The sequence below is a fragment of the Nicotiana tomentosiformis genome, chromosome 9 (genome assembly GCF_000390325.3).
Source record: "Nicotiana tomentosiformis chromosome 9, ASM39032v3, whole genome shotgun sequence".
Taxonomy (NCBI): domain Eukaryota; kingdom Viridiplantae; phylum Streptophyta; class Magnoliopsida; order Solanales; family Solanaceae; genus Nicotiana; species Nicotiana tomentosiformis.
In genome coordinates this window covers 87,017,125-87,038,473 of record NC_090820.1, presented here as the reverse complement: position 1 = coordinate 87,038,473, position 21,349 = coordinate 87,017,125, and the positions used below count along the sequence as shown (strand labels likewise).

Below are 21,349 nucleotides of genomic sequence, written 5' to 3'. Positions count from 1 at the left end.
AATATATTGAGAATTGTTACATTTGAAGGAATTTGATTATTTTCTTTGATTAAATAAATTATTTTAAATTCTGTAAATCATGCTGATTTAAATATCCTAGTTTTATTTCATGTATTATTGACCAATAGTGAGTGTCAAAGTCGGCCATCTCGTCTCTACCACTTCGAGATTAGGCTTGATACTTACTGGGTACACGTTGTTTACGTACTCATACTACACTTGCTGCACTTTTTGTGCATGACCTGAGACAGGAACTAGTGGAGGACCTATCATCACATACCCATGTCATCCCAAGGCATAGTGGTGAGATGTCTTTCTGAGCCGTTCTGCAGCTACTAGTGCCTCTTCTTATATTTATATTCTGTCTATTTCATTTCAGACGGTATTTGGAGTTTTGTATAATCTACTAGATGCTCATGCACTTGTGACACCGGGTCTTGGCACACACATTGATAGAAGTTGGTATTTTATTATTTTCTTGGAATAAAAGTTTGACCAATGTACGATTAACTTATTAGTTGGCTTGCCTAGCTGTAGTATTGGGCGCCATCATGACCTATAGGTGAAATTGGGTCGTTGCAACATGGTATCAGAGTACTAGGTTCATGTAGGTCTCACAAGTTATGAGCAGACCTAATAGAGTCTTGCGGATCGATACAGAGACGTCTGTACTTATCTTCGAGAGGCTATAGGGTGTTAGGAAATTACCTTTATTCACATTCCATCTTGCAATTAATGTAGCACTAAAAATTTCCAGACCAGGGAAGAGTTACTCCCCCAGTTGCTAGAGGCCGAGGGAGGGCTCCAGGCCATGGTAGAGGGCGAGGACGTCCCAGGACTATTCCAGTTATGCCGCCAGTGGATCCAGTAGAGAATCCCATTATTGAGGAGCAGGGTGAGGTGCCTGTGGCAGAGCCAGCTCCGGTGGACTTCACATCTACACCAGGATTTCAGGATGTCATGGGTCGTATGCTGAGATTCATGGACAATATGACTCAGGCCGGTATATTTCCGGCAAACCCAGACACATCTCAGGCGGGCGGGGTTAGCATAGACCCCTACCGAGCAGGCTCATGGACAAGCAGCTGTTGCATATCAGGCCCAGGGTGCACTACCAGTGGGTGGAGTCCAGCCAGTGGCAGCAGCTACACCTGAGCCCAGGCCAGCTGTAGCCGCCGATCCTCAAAAACTATTGGACAGATGGACTAGACTACATCCTCCTGTCTTCGAGGGTGAGCGACATGAGGATCCACATGATTTCATTGATCGTTGCAAGGATAGACTGTACAACATGAGGATATTGGAATCCTATGGGGTTAATTTCGCTACTTTTCAGCTAGAGGGTAGAGCCCGTAGATGATGGCAGTCTTATGCTCTTGGCAGACCAGCAGATTCTCCTCCCATGACTTGGGACAGGTTCACCTGTATCTTCTTGGACAGGTATATTCTACCCTCTTAGAGGGAAGAGTTGCGGTTTCAGTTTGAGCAGCTCCAGCAGGGTCATATGTCAGTGACTGATTATGAGGCGAGGTTTTCTGAATTATCTCGCCATGCACTAATGATACTCCCTACTGAGGCAGAGAGAGTGCGAAGGTTTGTAGCCGGTTTACATACTGGTATTCAAGCCATTATGGCTCGAGAGGTTGAGATGGGTACTTCTTATGAGCGAGTTATGGAGATAGCCCGGAGGATTGAGGGTGTACGTCAGTGGAGCCGCGAGCAGATTATGAGAGATAAACGGTTCAGGTACTCTGGAGAGTTCAGAGGTGCTCCGTCTGGGGGCAGAGGTCAGTTCGTGAGGGGACAGTCCAGCAGACCCCCATATCCAGCACCACCACCTCCTCGAGGTGCTCCAGTACGACCTTATTTCAGTGCTATACCAGAGATTTCTTATCGCCCACCAGCTATTCAGGGTTCTTTCCATGGGTATTCAGGTCCCCAGGGCCAAACACTTAGTCAACAGCCCATCGTACCGCAGAGTTGTTACAAGTGCGAGGATCCTAGTCACATGCGGAGATTTTGCCCCAAGCTTCGGGGTAGACCAGTACAGCAGGGTCAGCAACCTATGCTTACCGGACCAGTTGCTCCGCCAGTAGTCTAACCACCCAGAGGTGGAGGACAGGTGGGTAGGGGCCGTCCTAGAGGTGGAGGTCAGCCAGGTGGAGGCCAGATAGTTGGCGCTCCAGCTCGGTTCTATGCTTTTCCGGCTCGACTAAATGCAGAGACCTCAGATGCCATGATTACAGGTATTATTTCTATTTGTGGCAAAGATTCCTCAGTATTATTTGATCCAGGATCTATGTATTTATATGTGTTATCTCTATTTGCTCCATTCTTGGGCGTTTCTCGTGAGTCCTTGAGTACTCTTGTTTATGTGTCCACTCCTGTGGGAGATTCTATTATTGTGAACCGGATCTACCGGTCCTGTATTATTACATTATGTGGTTATGAAACTAGAGCAGATCTCCTATTGCTTGAGATGACCGATTTTGAAATTATTCTGGGCATGGACTGGTTATCTCCATATTATGCTATTTTAGATTATCATGCCAAGACTGTTACCTTGGCTATTCCAGCATTGCCTAAGCTGGAGTGGAAGGGTTCGCCTATTAGTTCATTTAATCAAGTTATTTCTTTTATAAAGGCTCAACACATGGTTGAGAAGGGTTGTTTGGCTTATCTAGCCTATGCTCGGGATACTACTGTAGAGACTCCGACTATTGATTCAGTGCCTGTAGTTCGTGAGTTCCCCAATGTATTTCCTTCAGATCTTCCAGGTATGCCACCTGATCGTGATATTGATTTCTGTATTGACTTGGCTTCAGATACCCAACCTATATCTATCCTACCGTATCGCATGGCTCCGAAAGAATTGAAAGAATTGAAAGAGAAGCTTGAAAAGTTGCTAGCCAAAGGGTTTGTCAGACCGAGTGCATTGCCTTGAGGTGTACCAGTATTATTTGTGAAAAAGAAGGATGGAACAATGCGGATGTGTATTGATTATCGCCAATTGAACAAAGTCATTATTAAGAACAAGTACCCGTTGCCGCGTATTGATGATCTATTTGACCAGTTGCAGGGTGCTGGGTATTCTATAAGATCGACTTGAGATCGGGGTACCATCAGTTGAAGATTCGGGATTCGGATGTTCTGAAGACTGCTTTCCGTACTAGATATGGTCATTATGAGTTTCTGGTAATGTCTTTCGGTTTAACTAATGCCCCAGCAACGTTTATGGATCTGATGAATAGGGTATTCAGGCCATATATTGACTCATTTGTCATTGTCTTCATTGATAACATATTAATCTATTCACGCAGTAAGGAGGAGCATGAGCAGCATATGAGAGTAGTGCTTCAGACATTGCGGGAACAAAAGTTATATGCTAAGTTCTCTAAATGTGAGTTTTGGCTAGAGTCTGTAGTATTTTTGGGACATATCGTATCGGGCGAAGGTATTAAAGTTGATCCCAAAAAGATTGAGGCAGTTCAGAATTGGCATTGTCCTACTTCGATGACAGAGATCAGGAGTTTTCTGGGTTTGGCAGGTTATTATCGTCAGTTCATGGAAGGTTTTTCATCTATTGCAGCACCTCTGACCAAATTAACCCAGAAGGGTGCTCCATTCCGATGGTCCGATGATTGTGAGGTGAGCTTTCAGAAGCTCAAGACATCATTGACTACAACACCAGTGTTAGTGTTGCCTTCCGGTTCAGGGATGTATACAGGGTATTGCGATGCTTCGCGTGTTGGCTTGGGTTGTGTATTTATGCAGGAAGGGCAAGTTATTGCATATGCTTCACGTTAGCTGAAGCCCCATGAAAAGAATTATCCAGTACATGATTTGGAGTTAACTGCGATTGTTCATGCTCTTAAGATTTGGAGGCATTATCTTTATGGGGTGTCTTGTGAAGTTTGCACTGATCATCGCAGTTTACAGCATTTGTTCAAGTAGAAGGACCTAAATTTCAGACAGCGCAAATGGCTGGAGTTACTAAAAGATTATGATATTACTATCCTGTATCATCCCGGCAAAGCAAATGTGGTTGCAGATGCCTTGCGCAGAAAGGCGGAGAGTATGGGTAGTTTGGCTTTCATTTCAGTAGAGGAAAGGCCATTAGCCTCAGATATTTAGTCCTTGGCTAACAAACTTGTGAGGCTGGATATTTCAGAGCCCAGCCGAGTTCTTGCATATGTTGTGGCCCAATCTTCACTATTTGAGCAGATCAAGGCTCGCCAGTATGATGACCCATACCTGGTGGTTCTTCATGAAACGGTACTACGAGGTGGTGCCAAGGAAGTCCCTATTGGTGTAGATGGTGCTCTACGACTCTAGGATCATCTGTGTGTTCATAATGTGGATGAATTGAGGAAAAAGATCCTGGAGGAGGCACACAGTTCTCGATATTCTATTCATCCAGGTGCTACGAAGATGTATCGTGACTTGAGGTAGCATTATTGGTGGCGACGAATGAAAAAGGACATAGTTGAGTATGTCTTGGTGTCTAAATTGCCAGCAAGTTAAATATGAGCACCAGAGGTCAGGTGGCCTACTTCAGCAGATGACCATACCAGAGTGGAAATGGGAACGAATTACTATGGATTTTGTAGTTGGGTTGCCGCGGACCTTGAGGAAGTTTAATGCAGTTTGGGTGATTGTTGACAGGTTGACCAAGTCGGCACATTTTATTCCTGTTGTGACTACGTATACTTCAGAGAGGTTGGCCCAGATTTATATTTAGGAGATAGTTCGGTTGCACGGTGTGCCAATTTCCATTATATCAGATAGAGGCCCTCAATTTACTTCACATTTCTGGAGAGCAGTACAGAGTGAGTTGGGGACCCATGTAGAGCTCAGTACAACCTTTCATTCACAAACCGACGGGCAGTCAGAGCGGACAATTCAGATTTTGGAGGATATGCTCAGGGCATGTGTGATCGACTTTGGAGGTCTGTGGGATCGTTTCCTGCCTTTGGCCGAGTTTGCTTATAATAACAGTTACCAATCCAGCATCGAGATGGCTCCATTTGAGGCTTTATATGTTCGGCGACGTCGTTCACCTATCGGATGGTTTGAGCTAGGTGAGGCTAAGTTATATGGTACTGATTTGGTAAGGGATTCCTTGGAAAAGGTAAAGTTGATTCAGGATCGACTTCGTATAGCACACTCCAGGCAGAAGAGTTACGCGGATCAGAAAGCGCGTGATTTATCATTTTTGGTAGGCGAAAGAGTTCTCTTGAAGGTTTCACCAATGAAGGGAATTATGAGATTCGGGAAGAAGGGCAAGTTGAGCCCAAGGTTTATAGGCCCATTCGAGGTATTGAAACGAGTTGGGGAGGTTGCTTATGAGCTTGCATTGCCTCCCAGCCTATCGGGAGTTCATCTGATTTTCCACGTATCTATGCTCCGAAAGTATCATGCCGACCTATCACATGTGTTAGACTTCATCACAGTTCAGCTAGATAATAGCTTGGGTTATGAAGAGGAGCCAATTTCCATTGTTGATAAATAGGTTCGCCAGTTGAGGTCCAAGAGGGTTTCTGCAGTAAAAGTCCAGTGGAGGGGCCAACCATTCGAGGAAGCGACTTGGGAGGCCAAGGAAAAAATGCGGAGCAGATATCCAGACTTATTCAGCACTTCAGGTATAATTCTAAACCCGTTCGAGGATGAACGTTTGTTTAAGAGGTGGAAAATGTGATGACCTAAAATGTCATATTTAAATTTAACAATTAATTATGTGTTCTAAGACCTCAAAAAGTACTATTTATCATTCCTCGACTTGCGTGCGCAATCCATAAAATTTCATGGAAAGTCTTTATATGAAAAATGGAATTAAAATGTGGATTAGAGCTTTAAAACTCAATTAAGTTGAGTTTGGTCAACATTTTGAGCAAACAGACTCGAATCAGTATTTTGACAGTTCCGGAAGGTCCGTATCGTGATTTGGGACTTGGGCGTATGCCCGGAATCAAATTCCGAGGTCCCTAGCCCGAGATATGGAATTTTGAAGAAAAATTAAAATGTTTAAGTTCGAATAGTGACTGGATATCTAATTATGTGGAAACGACCCCGTAATAGAATTTTGATGATTTCAATAGCTCTGTATGGTGATTTTGGACTTAGGAGCGTGTTCGGAATTTTATTTGGAAGTCCGTAGTTAAATTAGGCTTGAAATGGCTAACAAACAAGAATTTAAGTTTGGAAGTTTGACCGATGAGTTAACTTTTTGATACCGGAGTCAGAATCAAGTTCCAAAAATTTTCATAGCTCCATTATGTCATTTATGACTCGTGTGTAAAATTTGAGGTCAATCGGAGTTGATTTGATAGGTTCCGACATCGAATGTAGAAGTTGAAAACTCTTAGTTTCATTAAGCTTGAATTGGGGTATGATTCATGGTTTTAGCGTTGTTTGATGTGATTTAGAGGTTTGACTAAGTTCGTATGATATTTTAGGACTTGTTGGTATATTTGGTTGAGGTCCCGAGGGCATCAGGTGAGTTTCGGATGGTTAACGGATCAAAAGTTGGACTTAGAAAGCTGATGCAATTTTCCCTTCTGCTGTATATTCTGGGCTGTGATCGAACCCATATATCGAGCCCACGATCGAAGCATGAGTCAAAGCCAGGGACGGGGCTCAGTATCGAAGCCACGATCGAAGGTCCAGCTCGAGGACATGATCGAAGGTAAGGCTCGAGGGCTAGGATCGAGACCCATGCTCGATGCCCTGATCGAAGGTCCATGCTCGATGCCCTGATCGAAGGCCCAACCTCGATGCCCTGATCGAGGCCATGACCGAGGTCCAGGCTTGAGCCTGTGATCAAAGCCTCGATCGAGGCCCAGTTTGAGGACCAGTTCCGAAGGGCTGCTGGGCAGTTTTATAAAAAGATGGCATTCGTCCCATTTGCCATTTTTGACGTACTTGAGCTTGAGTAGAGGCGACTTTTGGCAGATTTTCAACGGAAAAACATTGGGGTAAGTGATTTTAACTTGGATTTGGTCTATAAACATAAATATATCATTGTTTTCACAATTTAATTAGTGTTTTGAGATTGAAATTTGGAAAAGTTTAGAAATCTCATAGAAACGAAATTTTGAGATTTCAGTATCGATACAGAGTCGGATTTGAGTGAAACTGGTATGGTTGGACTAGTAATTGAATGGGTTTTCAGATTTCATAACTTTCACTGAATTCCGAGATGTGGGCCCCGCGGGCGAAGTTTTAATTAATTTCGGGATCTTTTCATAAAAATGTAGTATTTTTTTATAGAATTGATTCCTATAATATTTAGTGATTATATCAAATTATTTTGGCTAGATTCGAGTGAGACGAAGTTGGATAATCGTGGAAAAGGCTTTATAGTGGATTAAATTGGAGCAAGACGAGGTACGTCTCTTGTCTAATCTTGTGAGGGGGTAATTACCTCATAGGTGATTAAGATTAAACAATTGTTGCTATGGGGACTACGTACGCACGAGGTGACGAGAGTCCGTGCGTAGCTACTATTAATGCTAAAGTCCGGGTAGTTTAGGACTCAAAGTATGCCTTACTTGTGTAAATTGTATTCTTTGATTAATTAATATTAATTGATATATATGAATATATTGTGAATTGTTAGATAAAGATATTAAAGGATGGAAATCTCATATGCTTAATTTTTGTTTAAATCAATTAATTATTAAAAGAAATTATTCTCCACCCAAATTTATCTTATAATAAACATACTCTCCTTTCGGAGGCACATAAAAAAATGTTCTCCTTTCTTGTGGAGTGGGCCGAACGCCTCGGCAGGATAGATGCATCTATGTATCGTGCCGCACGTCCCTCGGCAGTGTACACGACACTCTGGATCGGGCCGTACGTCCTCGGCAGAAATCGTGCTTAATAATAATAATTACACGATACTTTAATAATTTATTTCAGCTTGTGAAGCTAATTAATAAATTGGAAAATCCATGGAATTTATTGAATTATTATTCTTGCTTGTTTAGGAATTAATTGTTACTCTTGTAAATGAGATTTAATTGATAAATTGGAATTTATTTGAATTGAAGGAATTTAATTAATATATTGAGAATTGTTACATTTGAAGGAATTTGATTATTTCCGCTGATTAAATAAATTATTGTAAATTCTGTAAATCATGCTGATTTAAATATCCTAGTTTTATTTCAATTATTATTGACCCATAGTGAGTGTCAAAGTCGGCCATCTCGTCTCTACCACTTCGAGATTAGGCTTTATACTTACTGGGTATACGTTGTTTACGTACTCATACTACACTTGTTGTACTCTTTGTGCAGGATCTAAGACATGTACTAGTAGAGGACCTATCATCACATACCCACTTCATCCCGAGGCATAGTGGTGAGCTGCCTTTCTGAGCCGTTCTGCAGCTACCAGTGTCTCTTCTTATATTTATATTCTGTCTATTTCATTTCAGATAGTATTTGGAGTTTTGTATAATCTACTAGATGTTCATGCACTTGTGACACTGGTTCTTGGCACACACATTGGTAGAAGTTGGTATTTTATTATTTTCTTAGAATAAAAGTTTAACCAATGTACGATTGACTTATTAGTTGGCTTGCCTAGCTGTAGTGTTGGGCGCCATCATGACCTATAGGTGAAATTGGGTCGTTGCAACATGGTATCAGAGCACTAGGTTCACGTAGGTCTCACAAGTTATGAGCAGACCTAATAAAGTCTTACGGATTGGTACGGAGACGTCTTTACTTATCTTCGAGAGGCTATAGGGTGTTAGGAAATTACCTTTCTTCACATTCCATCGTGCAATTAATGTAGCACTAATAATTTCCAGACCAGGGAAGAGTTACTCCCCCAGTTGCTAGAGGCCGAGGGAGGGATCCAGGCCGTGGTAGAGGGCGAGGACGTCCCAGGACTATTCCAGTTATGCCGCTAGTGGATCCAGCAGAGAATCCCATTATTGAGGAGCAGGGTGAGGTTCCTGTGGCAGAGCCAGCTCCGGTGGACTTCACATCTGCATCGGAATTTCAGGATGTCATGGGTCGTATGTTGCGATTCATGGACAATATGACTCAGGCCGGTTTATTTCCGGCAGACCCAGCCACATCTTAGGCCGGCGGGGGAAGCATAGACCCCTAACGCGCAGGCTCATGGACAGGCAACTGTTGTATATCAGACCCAGGGTGCACTACCTGTGGATGGAGTCCAGCCAGTGGCAGCAGCTACACCTGAGCCCAGGCCAGCTGTAGCCGCCGATCCTCAAAAACTATTGGACAGATGGACTAGACTACATCCTCCTGTCTTCGAGGGTGAGCGACATGAGGATCCACATGATTTCATTGATCGTTGCAAGGATAGACTGTACAACATGAGGATATTGGAATCCTATGGGGTTAATTTCGCTACTTTTCAGCTAGAGGGTAGAGCCCGTAGATGATGGCAGTCTTATGCTCTTGGCAGACCAGCAGATTCTCCTCCCATGACTTGGGACAGGTTCACCTGTATCTTCTTGGACAGGTATATTCTACCCTCTTAGAGGGAAGAGTTGCGGTTTCAGTTTGAGCAGCTCCAGCAGGGTCATATGTCAGTGACTGATTATGAGGCGAGGTTTTCTGAATTATCTCGCCATGCACTAATGATACTCCCTACTGAGGCAGAGAGAGTGCGAAGGTTTGTAGCCGGTTTACATACTGGTATTCAAGCCATTATGGCTCGAGAGGTTGAGATGGGTACTTCTTATGAGCGAGTTGTGGAGATAGCCCGAAGGATTGAGGGTGTACGTCAGCAGAGCCGAGAGCAGATTATGAGAGATAAATGGTTCAGGTACTTTGGAGAGTTCAGAGGTGCTCCGTACGGGGGCAGGGACTAGTTCGTGAGGGGACAGTCTAGCAGATCCCATATCCAGCACCACCACCTCCTCGAGGTGCTCCAGTACGACCTTATTTTAGTGCTATACCAGAGAGTTCTTATCGCCCCACCAGCTATTCAGGGTTCTTTCTGTGGGTATTTAGGTCCCCAGGGCCAGACACATAGTCAGCAGCCCATCGCACCGGAGAGTTGTTACGAGTGCGGGGATCCCAGTCACAAGTAGAGGCTTTTCCCCAAGCTTCGGGGTAGACCAGTACAGCAGGGTCAACAACCTATGCTTACCGGACCAGTTGCTCCACCAGTAGTCCAACCACCCAAAGGTGGAGGATAGGTGGGTAGGGGCTGTCCTAGAGGTGGAGGTCAGCCAGGCGGAGGCCAGACAGTTGGCACTCCAGCTCGGTTCTATGCTTTTCCGGCTAGACCAGATGGAGAGACCTCAGATGTCGTGATTACAAGTATTATTTCTATTTGTGGCAAAGATTCCTCAGTATTATTTGATCCAGGATCTACGTATTCATATTTGTTATCTCTATTTGCTCCATTCTTGGGCGTTTCTCGCGAGTCCTTGAGTACTCCTGTTTATGTGTCCACTTATGTGGGCGATTCTGTTGTTGTGAACCGGATGTATCGGTCCTGTATTATTACATTCTGTGGTTATGAAACTAGAGCAGATCTCCTATTGCTTGAGATGACAGATTTTGAAATTATTCTGGGCATAGACTGGTTATCTCCATATCATGCTATTTTTGATTGTCATGCCAAGACTGTTACCTTGGCTCTTCCAGCATTGCCTAAGCTGGAATGGAAGGGTTCGCCTGTTAGTTCATTTAATCAAGTTATTTCTTTTATAAAGGCTCAACACATGGTTGAGAAGGGTTGTTTGGCTTATCTAGCCTATGTTCGGGATACTACTGTAGAGACTCCGGCTATTGATTCAGTGCCTGTAGTTCGGGAGTTCCCCGATGTATTTCCTTCAGATCTTCCAGGTATGCCACCTGATCGTGATATTGATTTCTGTATTGACTTGGCTTCAGATACCTAACCTATATCTATCCCACCGTATAGCATTGCTCCGAAAGAATTGAAAGAGCATCTTGAAGAGTTACTAGCCAAAGGGTTTGTCAGACCGAATGTATCACCTTGGGGTGCCCCAGTATTTTTTGTGAAAAAGAAGGATGGAACAATGCGGATGTGGATTGATTATCACCATTTGAACAAAGTCACTATTAAGAACAAGTACCCGTTGCCGCGTATTGATGATCTATTTGACCAGTTGCAGGGTGCTAGGGCATTCTCTAAGATCGACTTGAGGTCGGGGTACCATCAGTTGAAGATTCGGGATTCGGATGTCCCAAAGACTACTTTCTGTGCTAGATATGGTCATTATGAGTTTCTGGTAATGTCTTTCGGTTTAACTAAAGCCCCGGTAGCGTTTATGGATCTGATGAATAGGGTATTCAGGCCATATATTAACTACTTTGTCATTGTCTTCATTGATGACATATTAATCTATTCGCGCAGTAAGGAGGAGCATGAGCAGCATATGAGAGTAGTGCTTCAGACATTGCGGGAACAAAAGTTATATTCTAAGTTCTCTAAATGTGAGTTTTGGCTAGAGTCTGTAGCATTTTTGGGACATATCGTATCGGGCGAAGGTATTAAAGTTGATCCCAAAAAGATTGAGGCAGTTCAGAATTGGCATCGTCCCACTTCGATGACGGAGATCAGGAATTTTCTGGGTTTGGCAGGTTATTATCGTCAGTTCGTGGAAGGTTTTTCATCTATTGCAGCACCTTTGACCAAATTAACCCAGAAGGGTGCTCCATTCTGATGGTCCGATGATTGTGAGGTGAGCTTTCAGATGCTCAAGACATCATTGACTACAGCACCAGTGTTAGTGTTGCCTTCCGGTTCGGGGATGTATACAGTGTATTGCGATGCTTCGCGTGTTGGCTTGGTTTGTGTATTGCTGCAGGAAGGGCAAGTTATTGCATATGCTTCACGTCAGCTGAAGCCCCATGAAAAGAATTATCCGGTACATGATTTGGAGTTAACTGCAATTGTTCACGCTCTTAAGATTTAGAGGCATTATCTTTATGGGGTGTCTTGTGAATTTTACACTGATCATCGCAGTTTGCAACATTTGTTCAAGTAGAGGGACCTAAATTTGAGACAGCGCAGATGGCTGGAGTTACTAAAAGATTATGATATTACTATCTTGTATCATCCGGGCAAAGCAAATGTGGTTGCAGATGCCTTGAGCAGAAAGGCGGAGAGTATGGGTAGTTTGGCTTTCATTTCAGCAGAGGAAAGGCCATTAGCCTCAGATATTTAGTCCTTGGCTAACAAACTTATGAGGCTGGATATTTCAGAGCCCAGCCGAGTTCTTGCATATGTTGTAGCCCAATCTTAACTATTTGAGCAGATCAAGGCTCGCCAGTATGATGACCCACACCTGGTGGTTCTTCGTGAAACGGTACTACGAGGTGGTGCCAAGGAAGTCCCTATTGGTGCAGATGGTGCTCTACGACTCCAGGATCGTCTGTGTGTTCCTAATGTGGATGAACTGAGGAAAAAGATCCTAGAGGAGGCACACAGTTCTCGATATTCTATTCATCCAGGTGCTACGAAGATGTATCGTGACTTGAGGCAGCATTATTAGTGGTGACGAATGAAAAAGGACATAGTTGAGTATGTAGCTCGGTGTCTCAATTGCCAGCAAGTTAAATATGAGCACCAGAGGCCAGGTTGCCTACTTCAGCAGATGACCATACCAGAGTGGAAATGGGAACGAATTACTATGGATTTTGTAGTTGGGTTGCCGCGGACCTTGAGGAAGTTTAATGCAGTTTGGGTGATTGTTGACAAGTTGACCAAGTCGGCACATTTTATTCCTGTTGTGACTACGTATACTTCAGAGAGGTTGGCCCAGATTTATATTTAGGAGATAGTTCGGTTGCACGGTGTGCCAATTTCCATCATATCAGATAGAGGCCCTCAATTTAAGTCACTTTTCTAGAGAGCAATACAGAGTGAGTTGGGGACCCGTGTAGAGCTCAGCACAGCCTTTCATCCGCATACCGACAGGCAGTTAGAGCGGACAATTCAGATTTTGGAGGATATGCTCAGGGCATGTGTGATCGACTTTGGAGGTCAGTGGGATCGTTTCCTGCCTTTGGCCGAGTTTGATTATAATAAATCCAGCATCGAGATGGCTCCATTTGAGGCTTTATATGGTCGGCGATGTCGTTCACCTATCGGATGGTTTGAGCCAGATGAGGCTAAGTTATATGGTACTGATTTGGTAAGGGATGCCTTGGAAAATGTAAAGTTGATTCAGGAGCGACTTCGTACAGCACAGTCCAGGCAGAAGAGTTACGCGGATCAGAAAGCGCGTGATTTATCATTTTTGGTAGGCAAAAGAGTTCTCTTGGAGGTTTCACCGATGAAGGGAATTATGAGATTCGGGAAGAAGGGCAAGTTGAGCCCAAGGTTTATAGGCCCATTCGAGGTGTTGAAACGAGTTGAGGAGGTTGCTTATGAGCTTGCATTTCCTCCCAGCCTATCGGGAGTTCATCTGATTTTCCACGTATCTATGCTCCGGAAGTATCATGCCGACCTATCACATATGTTAGACTTCATCACAGTTCAGCTAGATAATAGCTTGGGTTATGAAGAGGAGCCAATTGCCATTGTTGATAAACAGGTTCGCCAGTGGAGGTCCAAGAGGGTTTCTGCAGTAAAAGTCCAGTGGAGGGGCCAACCAGTCGAGGAAGCGACTTGGGAGGCCAAGGAAAACATGCAGAGCATATATCCAGACTTATTCAGCACTTCAGGTATAATTCTAAACTCGTTCGAGGACGAACGTTTGTTTAAGAGGCGGAGAATGTGATAACCCAAAATGTCATATTTAAATTAAATAATTAATTATGTGTTCTAAGACCTCGAAAAGTACTATTTATCATTCTTCGACTTGCGTGCGCAATCCGTAAAATTTCATGAAAAGTCTTTATGTGAAAAATGGATTTATAATGTGGATTAGAGCTTTAAAACTCAATTGAGTTGACTTTGGTCAATATTTTGAGCAAATAGACTCGGATCAGTATTTTGACAGTTCCGGTAGGTCCGTATCATGATTTGGGACTTTGGGCGTATGCCCGGAATCAAATTCCGAGGTCCCTAGCCCGAGATATGAAATTTTGAAGAAAAATTAAAATGTTTAAGTTCGAATAGTGACCGGATATCTAATTATGTGGAAACGACCCCGTAATAGAATTTTGATGATTCCAACAGCTCTGTACGGTGATTTTGGACTTAGGAGCGTGTTCGGAATTTTATTTGGAAGTCCGTAGTTAAATTAGGCCTTAAATGGCTAAAAACAAGAATTTAAATTTGGAAGTTTGACCGATGAGTTGACTTTTTGATACCGCAGTCGGAATCATGTTCCGAAAATTTTCATAGCTCCGTTATGTCATTTATGACTTGTATGTAAAATTTAAGGTCAATCGGAGTTGATTTGATTGGTTCCGACATCGAATGTAGAAGTTAAAAACTCTTAGTTTCATTAAGCTTAAATTGGGGTATGATTCATGGTTTTAGCGTTGTTTGATGTGATTTAGAGGTTTGACTAAGTTCGTATGATATTTTAGGACTTGTTGGTATATTTGGTTGAGGTCCCGAGGGAATCAGGTGAGTTTCGGATGGTTAACGGATCAAAAGTTAGACTTAGAAAGCTACTGCAAATTTCCCTTCTGCTGTTTATTTTGGGCTGTGATCGAGCCCCAGATCGAACCCAGATATCGAGCCCACGATCGAGGCATGATTCGAAGGCAGGGACGGGGCTCAGTATCAAAGCCACGACCGAAGGTCCATCTCGAGGACATGATCGAAGGTAAGGCTCGAGGGCTAGGATCGAGACCCATGCTCGATGCCCTGATCGAAGGCCCATGCTCGATGCCCTGATCGAAGGCCCAACCTCGATGCCCTGATCTAGGCCATGACCGAGGTCCAGGCTTGAGCCTGTGATCGAAGCCTCGATCGAGGCCCATTTCGAGGACCAATTCCGAAGGGCTGCTGGGTAGTTTTATAAAAAGAGGGCATTCGTCCCATTTGCCATTTTTGACGTACTTGAGCTTGAGCAGAGGCGACTTTTGGCAGATTTTCAAGGGAAAAACATTGGCGTAAGTGATTCTAACATGTATTTGGTCTATAAACATAAATATATAATTGTTTTCACAATTTAATTAGTGTTTTGAGATTGAAATTTGGAAAAGTTTAGAAATCTCATAGAAACAAAATTTTGAGATTTCGGTATCGATACGGAGTCGGATTTGAGTGAAACTGGTATGGTTGGACTCGTAATTGAATGGGTTTTCAGATTTCATAACTTTCATCGAATTCTGAGATGTGGGCCCCACGGGCGAAGTTTTAATTAATTTCGGGATCTTTTCTTTAAAATGTAGTATTTTCTTATAGAATTGATTCCTATAATATTTAGTGATTGTATCGAATTATTTTGGCTAGATTCGAGTCAGACGGAGTTGGATAATCGTGGAAAAGGCCTTATAGTGGATTAAATTGGAGCAAGACAAGGTAAGTCTCTTGTCTAATCTTGTGAGGGGAAAATTACCTCATAGGTGATTAAGATTAAACAATTGTTGCTAAATTATGGGGGCTACGTACGCACGAGGTGACGAGAGTCCGCGCGTAGCTACTATTAATGCTAAAGTCCGGGTAGTTTAGGACTCAAAGCATGCCTTACTTATGTAAATTGTATTCTTTGATTAATTAATATTAATTGATATATATGAATATATTTTGAATTGTTAGATAAAGATATTAAATAATGGAAATCTCATATGCTTAATTTTTGTTTAAATCAATTAATTGTTAAAAGAAATTATTCTCCTCCCAAATTTATCTTATAATAAACATACTCTCCTTCCGGAGGCACATAAAAAAATGTCCTTCTTTCTTGTGGAGCGGGCCGAACGCCTCGGCAGGATAGATGCATCTACGGATCGCGCCACACGTCCCTCGGCAGTGTACACGATACTCTGGATCGGGTCGTACGTCCTCGGCAGAAATCGTGCTTAATAATAATAATTACACGATACTTTAATAATTTATTTCAGCTTGTGAAGCTAATTAATAAATTGAAAAATCCTTGAAATTTAATGAATTATTATTCTTGCTTGTTTAGGAATTAATTGTTACTCCTGTAAATGAGATTTAATTGATAAATTGGAATTTATTTGAATTGAAGGAATTTAATTAATATATTGAGAATTGTTACATTTGAAGGAATTTGATTATTTCCTTTGATTAAATAAATTATTTTAAATTCTGTAAATCATGCTGATTTAAATATCCTAGTTTTATTTCAGTTATTATTATTGACCCTTAGTGAGTGTCAAAGTCGGCCATCTCGTCTCTACCACTTCGAGATTAAGCTTGATACTTACTGGGTACACGTTGTTTACGTACTCATACTACACTTGCTGCACTTTTTGTGCAGGACCTGAGACAGGTACTAGTGGAGGACCTATCATCACATACCCACGTCATCCCGAGGCATAGTGGTGAGCTGCCTTTCTGAACCGTTCTGCAGCTACCGGTGTCTCTTCTTATATTTACATTCTGTCTATTTCTATTCAGACAGTATTTGAAGTTTTGTATAATCTTCTAGATACTCATTCACTTATGACACCAGGTCTTGGCACACTCATTGGTAGAGTTTGTGTTTATATTTTCTTGGTTTTAAATTTTATCAATATATGCCTAATCTATTAGTTGGCTTGCCTGTAGTGTTGGGCGCTATCACGACCTACAGGTGAAATTGGGTCGTGACATGTAGTCACTCTTATATCTAAATGTATCCTACCCGTACAACAACCTACATTACAACCAATGAAAGTCCTACTTGATCCTTGACTGGATGAGCTCAATTAGTAGAGTAGTACACTACGGGCAAGCTTATGGTACCTCTTTTGTGGCATATGAATGTTGTTTCTGAGAGTGAGAGAATTCTTTCTATCTTGAGTACCTGATTGTTCTTAAATTTTATTATGTGTGAAATTACTCTCTATTATTGTGTGAGGGCACTTGATTCATGAAGGAAAGGTAATGTCCTTGACCTCTGTGTTAGAGTAAGTGAGCGGGTTATAAATAATGCGTGGTGCTTTTGAGTCAAATCTTGAGGCTATGATGTTACTGTATGATTCTTAATCTGTTTTAAATATTCATGGTGTGATGAGTTATGAGAGTTGTTGAAAAAAGGCCGTGTTCTATGTGAAGTGTAGTTTGATTGCTCGACGACGAGAAATGGTTTAAGTGTGGGGGTGTTGATGGTAAGCTATAATCTCGTATTTTAGTCGCTTATTGCACTCCAATTTACTGTCCTTTATTTTTTATGAGCTTTAATTGATAGTGTTTTGTACTAATTGTGTGTTTTATGCCTTGTATGAGTGATTCAGAGCTATGTAGATGTTATGGAATTTATTTGAGTGATTTGGAGCTTTGAAGGCTGAGTAAAAGTCCAAGGGATTAAGCCGGGATCACGTTCGGGAGTCGAGGACCAAGTCTGGACGTCAAAACGCAAGTAACATCCGTACTATGAGAAATCCCCACTATCGCGGTGCGTGGGGTGCCGCGCATGTGCATTTCTCTGCTGCTTGTCAGAATCAACTCTCTGGATTTCGTCACTAATGCCCCGCATGGCGCGTCGCCCCATGCGGCGCGCCTGTGCAAGTTTTACATAGTAATTTTCCTATTTCGGCTAGGAGAAGGTGATTTTGTTTGGGCCCGACCCTATTTAGTATAAATACATGGAAAAACGTTATTTCATGCACTTTTGACACATATTAAACCTAAGGAGGCTAAGGAGGAGTGGGAAGAGCAAAAGCAGAAGGATTTCATTATTCCTTCCTTACTCAAGACCCGAGTGTGATTTGAATTTATGCTTTCCTATACGTTTTTTTATGTTTGTGATGAATTACTCCATATCTATGGAGTAGTTCTCTTTAGGGTTTGATGGATTTGGTGTATTGATGATTGTTTTTGGATTATAACTCTAGTTTTATGTATTGAAGCATTTTTGGATGATTTAATTGTTGCATCTATATTCACTTGTTCATGTAATCGAGAGAGGCATAACTTCTGATATCTTTGCATTATCTTGTTGGTTGAGTTCATTAATTCTTCTTACTAATCGGAAAAGGCTAGTTTAATTACTGATTAAATCTAGTTAGGAGGATAATCGAAAGAGGTTCTCCTAAAGAACAATCCACTACGCATTCTTGCATATCTTTATGTGCTTAAATTGGTCCATCTTGTGAGGTTAAAACTTAATCGAGGGAGGAGTTTTTGCTGAACATTTGAACTAATAATTAAGTGAATTCGAGATACTCACTTGAACATTAGAAGTGAATTATCTAGAGTTAGATTCCAAACAATTATCTTGCACCTATCCTATCAACCCCTATTTTCTCCCATTGATAACTTCCTTGCTTACCTTTGTTTCAATTGTCATTAGTCAATAACTTTAGATTCTTAGTTAATTTTAGTCATTCATCATAAAAACCTCAATTGTTGATTCTCCTGGATAGCAATTAAGCTAGAAACAACGAAAATACAGTTTAACTCCAATCCTTGTGGATAATTAAAGTGGTGTTTTGCGCTTGTCATATTTTGGCGCCGTTGCCGGGGATTGGCAGTCAATATTGTTTGAAATAGTTTGTAGTGTTAATTCAGGAATTTGTATTTTATTTTATTTCTCTTTTTACGTTTGGTGTTCTTGGATTGTGCACGGGTTACAGATTAGATTGGTGCATGATTCGAGCTTCTGTGAAGGAAGTGCTACCATACAAGCCAAAAATTGAAAAATAACTGTGACAGCTGAGGAAGGAAAGAAATCTCACCGAGACATTAGAAAAGGTTGGGCAATCCTAAACCAAAGAAGATATGGTTCGAAATGGTGATGATAATGTGGATTTGGCTACAAGAGAAGCAGCCCAACGACGAGAACAAGCTGCACGGGATGACGAGGAAGCAACTATGAGAGATGAACAATTTATCTACGAAGAAGAGAGGGGTCATAAAATTGCTAAAAATCAACCTTTAGATGCAGACCATTTTGGAAATATAGCTCCCATGCTTGGGAGACCACTTGGCGATTATGCTAGACCGATCTACAATCAAGGTTTATCAAGTGTTAGACCACCTCCAATTGCAGCAAACAATTTCAAGTTAAAGCAAGGGTTGCTTCAAACCCTTCAGAATTGTTGTGTCTTCAGAGGGAAGCCAAACAAAGATCTAAACACATATCTAATGCACTTTGAGGAGATTATGATCACCTTTCAATACAATGGTGTGTCACGAGATGCAATGTACTTAAGGGTATTCCCCTTCACACTCAAAACGATACAAAACAGTGGCTTCAAAGCTTACCCACAGGATAAATTAGAACATGGGAGGAGATGACCAGAAAATTCCTTGATAAATATTTCTCCTCAGCTAAGACGGGCATATTCAGACAAAAACTCCATAACTTCTGCCATAAAGAGAATGAAATTATTTTTGAAGCATGAGAGAGGTTTAAGGAGATTGTTAGAAAGTGTCAACATAGCGGAATTGAACTCTGGATGCAACTCCAAGACTTTTGGGATGGATAGACATCGGCCTTACGTAGAACATTGAGCAATGCAGCTAGAGGCCAGTTGATGAAGAAGACTCCAGAGGAGATAGTTACAATTCTTGATGAGTTATATGAAGATGCTAATCAGTGGCCCTCTCAGAGAGATAAAAGAAGAAGATCAACTGGTGTTCACCAGGTTGATGCTAACACATCTATGCAGGTACAGCTTGATGCCATGGCCAAAGAGATAAGGAAGCTGACCTTGGCTACAATACTGAGTGAGCCTCATGCAGCTTATGATATATGTGGAAGAGGACACCCTACTCATGAGTGTCAAGCCTCAACTGAGAAAGTGAATGTTGTGGAAAATTACAATTTCAATGCAATGGGTCAGAGGCACCTCGGGTTTTCATGGAGTTCACCTGGAGGTACCGCGAATGCATGGAAATGAAATAACTCTACACCCCAGGGACAAGGAGAGCCCGCATTCCAAAATCAGAAGAGACAGCAATTTTAGCCTCAACAGCCCATTCAGTCTGGCATAGAAGATCTCATGAAGGCATTCACTCCGAAAACTGATGAGAGGCTTGAAACTCATAGCGCAGCTACACGGGAACATGGAGCATCTATCAAAAAAATAGGTATTGGTTTTCGAAACTTGGAAAGACGGGTGGGGAAGCTATCCACTCTATTGTCTGAGCAGATTCCAGTAATGCTCCCCGCTGATACTGAGAGAAATCCCAAAGAAATAGTGAATGCTGTGACCTTGAGAAGTGGGCAAGTGTTGAAGGATCCCACCCCAATCTAAAAAGATGTGAAAATTGCAAAAGAAAGTGTGGAGCTACTGCAAAGTGATGATGACAAGAAGTATAAAGGCCCAATGAAAACTAAGAAGAAGAAGAAGAAGGAAGAAAAAGCAAAAAGGGAGGAACCTGAGAAGAGCGAGCATATGCCTGCTTTACCTTTCCCTCAAAAGTTGTACAGAGAAAAGTTGGACAAGCAGTTTGAGAGATTTCTGGATGTGCTAAAATAAGTTCATGTAAACTTACCATATACAGAAGTGCTCTCACATATTCCTGCTTATGACAAATTTATGAAAGAGATTCTGGCAAAGAAGAGGAAAATAGAGGAGACCTCAGTGGTCAAGCTTATAGAGAATTGCAGTGCTATATTCCAAAATAAACTCCTACAAAAGTGTGTAGATCCAGGGAGTTTTACTATACCTTGCTCATTAGGGACTATAAATTTTGATAAGTCTTTATGTGATTCTGGTGCCTCAATTAACTTGATGCCTCTATCTATTTACAGGAAATTGGAGAAGGAGATTGGAGAGATAAGGTCAGTGCTAATATCTTTGCAGCTGGCAGACCAAACGACCATAACACCCGAGGGGATAGTGGAAGATGTGTTAGTTCGAGTGGATAAGTTCGTATTTTCTGTAGACTTTATAGTGGTGAATATGGAGGAGAACAAGGAGGTCCCCCCATCATAGGAAGACCATTCTTAGCAACGGGTAGAGCTATATTGGATATACACGAGAGAAAAATCATGCATAGAGTGGGTGAGGAGACTGTGACATTTAAGATACATGTAGAAAAGAGGGTGCAAAAAGAAAAACTAGCTACAAGTGTTGAGTGGAAAGTGAAAGGGCTCAAAAGAGAAGGTTACACTGAACAAGAAAGATAAGTGTGGGGTGTACCCCAAAAAGGCTGAGAAGAAGCTATCGGCATGGATGTGTGCATTGGTTCGGGCGCGAGGAATGGAGCCTGACTTCGACTCAGACCCCGATTAGATGTTCAGGGAAGTTTCCTTTACCTTATACTTTTTAAGTGTCTGTCATGGGGATATGCCGCAACTTAA

General features: G+C 42.0%; 1 non-coding gene across 1 annotated transcript; it reads right to left on the bottom strand.

Annotated features, from left to right (window-relative positions):
- Positions 1-19,379: 19,379 nt before the first annotated feature.
- On the bottom strand, positions 19,380-19,486 carry LOC117279211 (small nucleolar RNA R71). The gene has a single exon (XR_004509624.1). It is a non-coding gene; the product is annotated as a small nucleolar RNA R71 (small nucleolar RNA).
- Between the last annotated feature and the right edge of the window lie 1,863 nt (positions 19,487-21,349).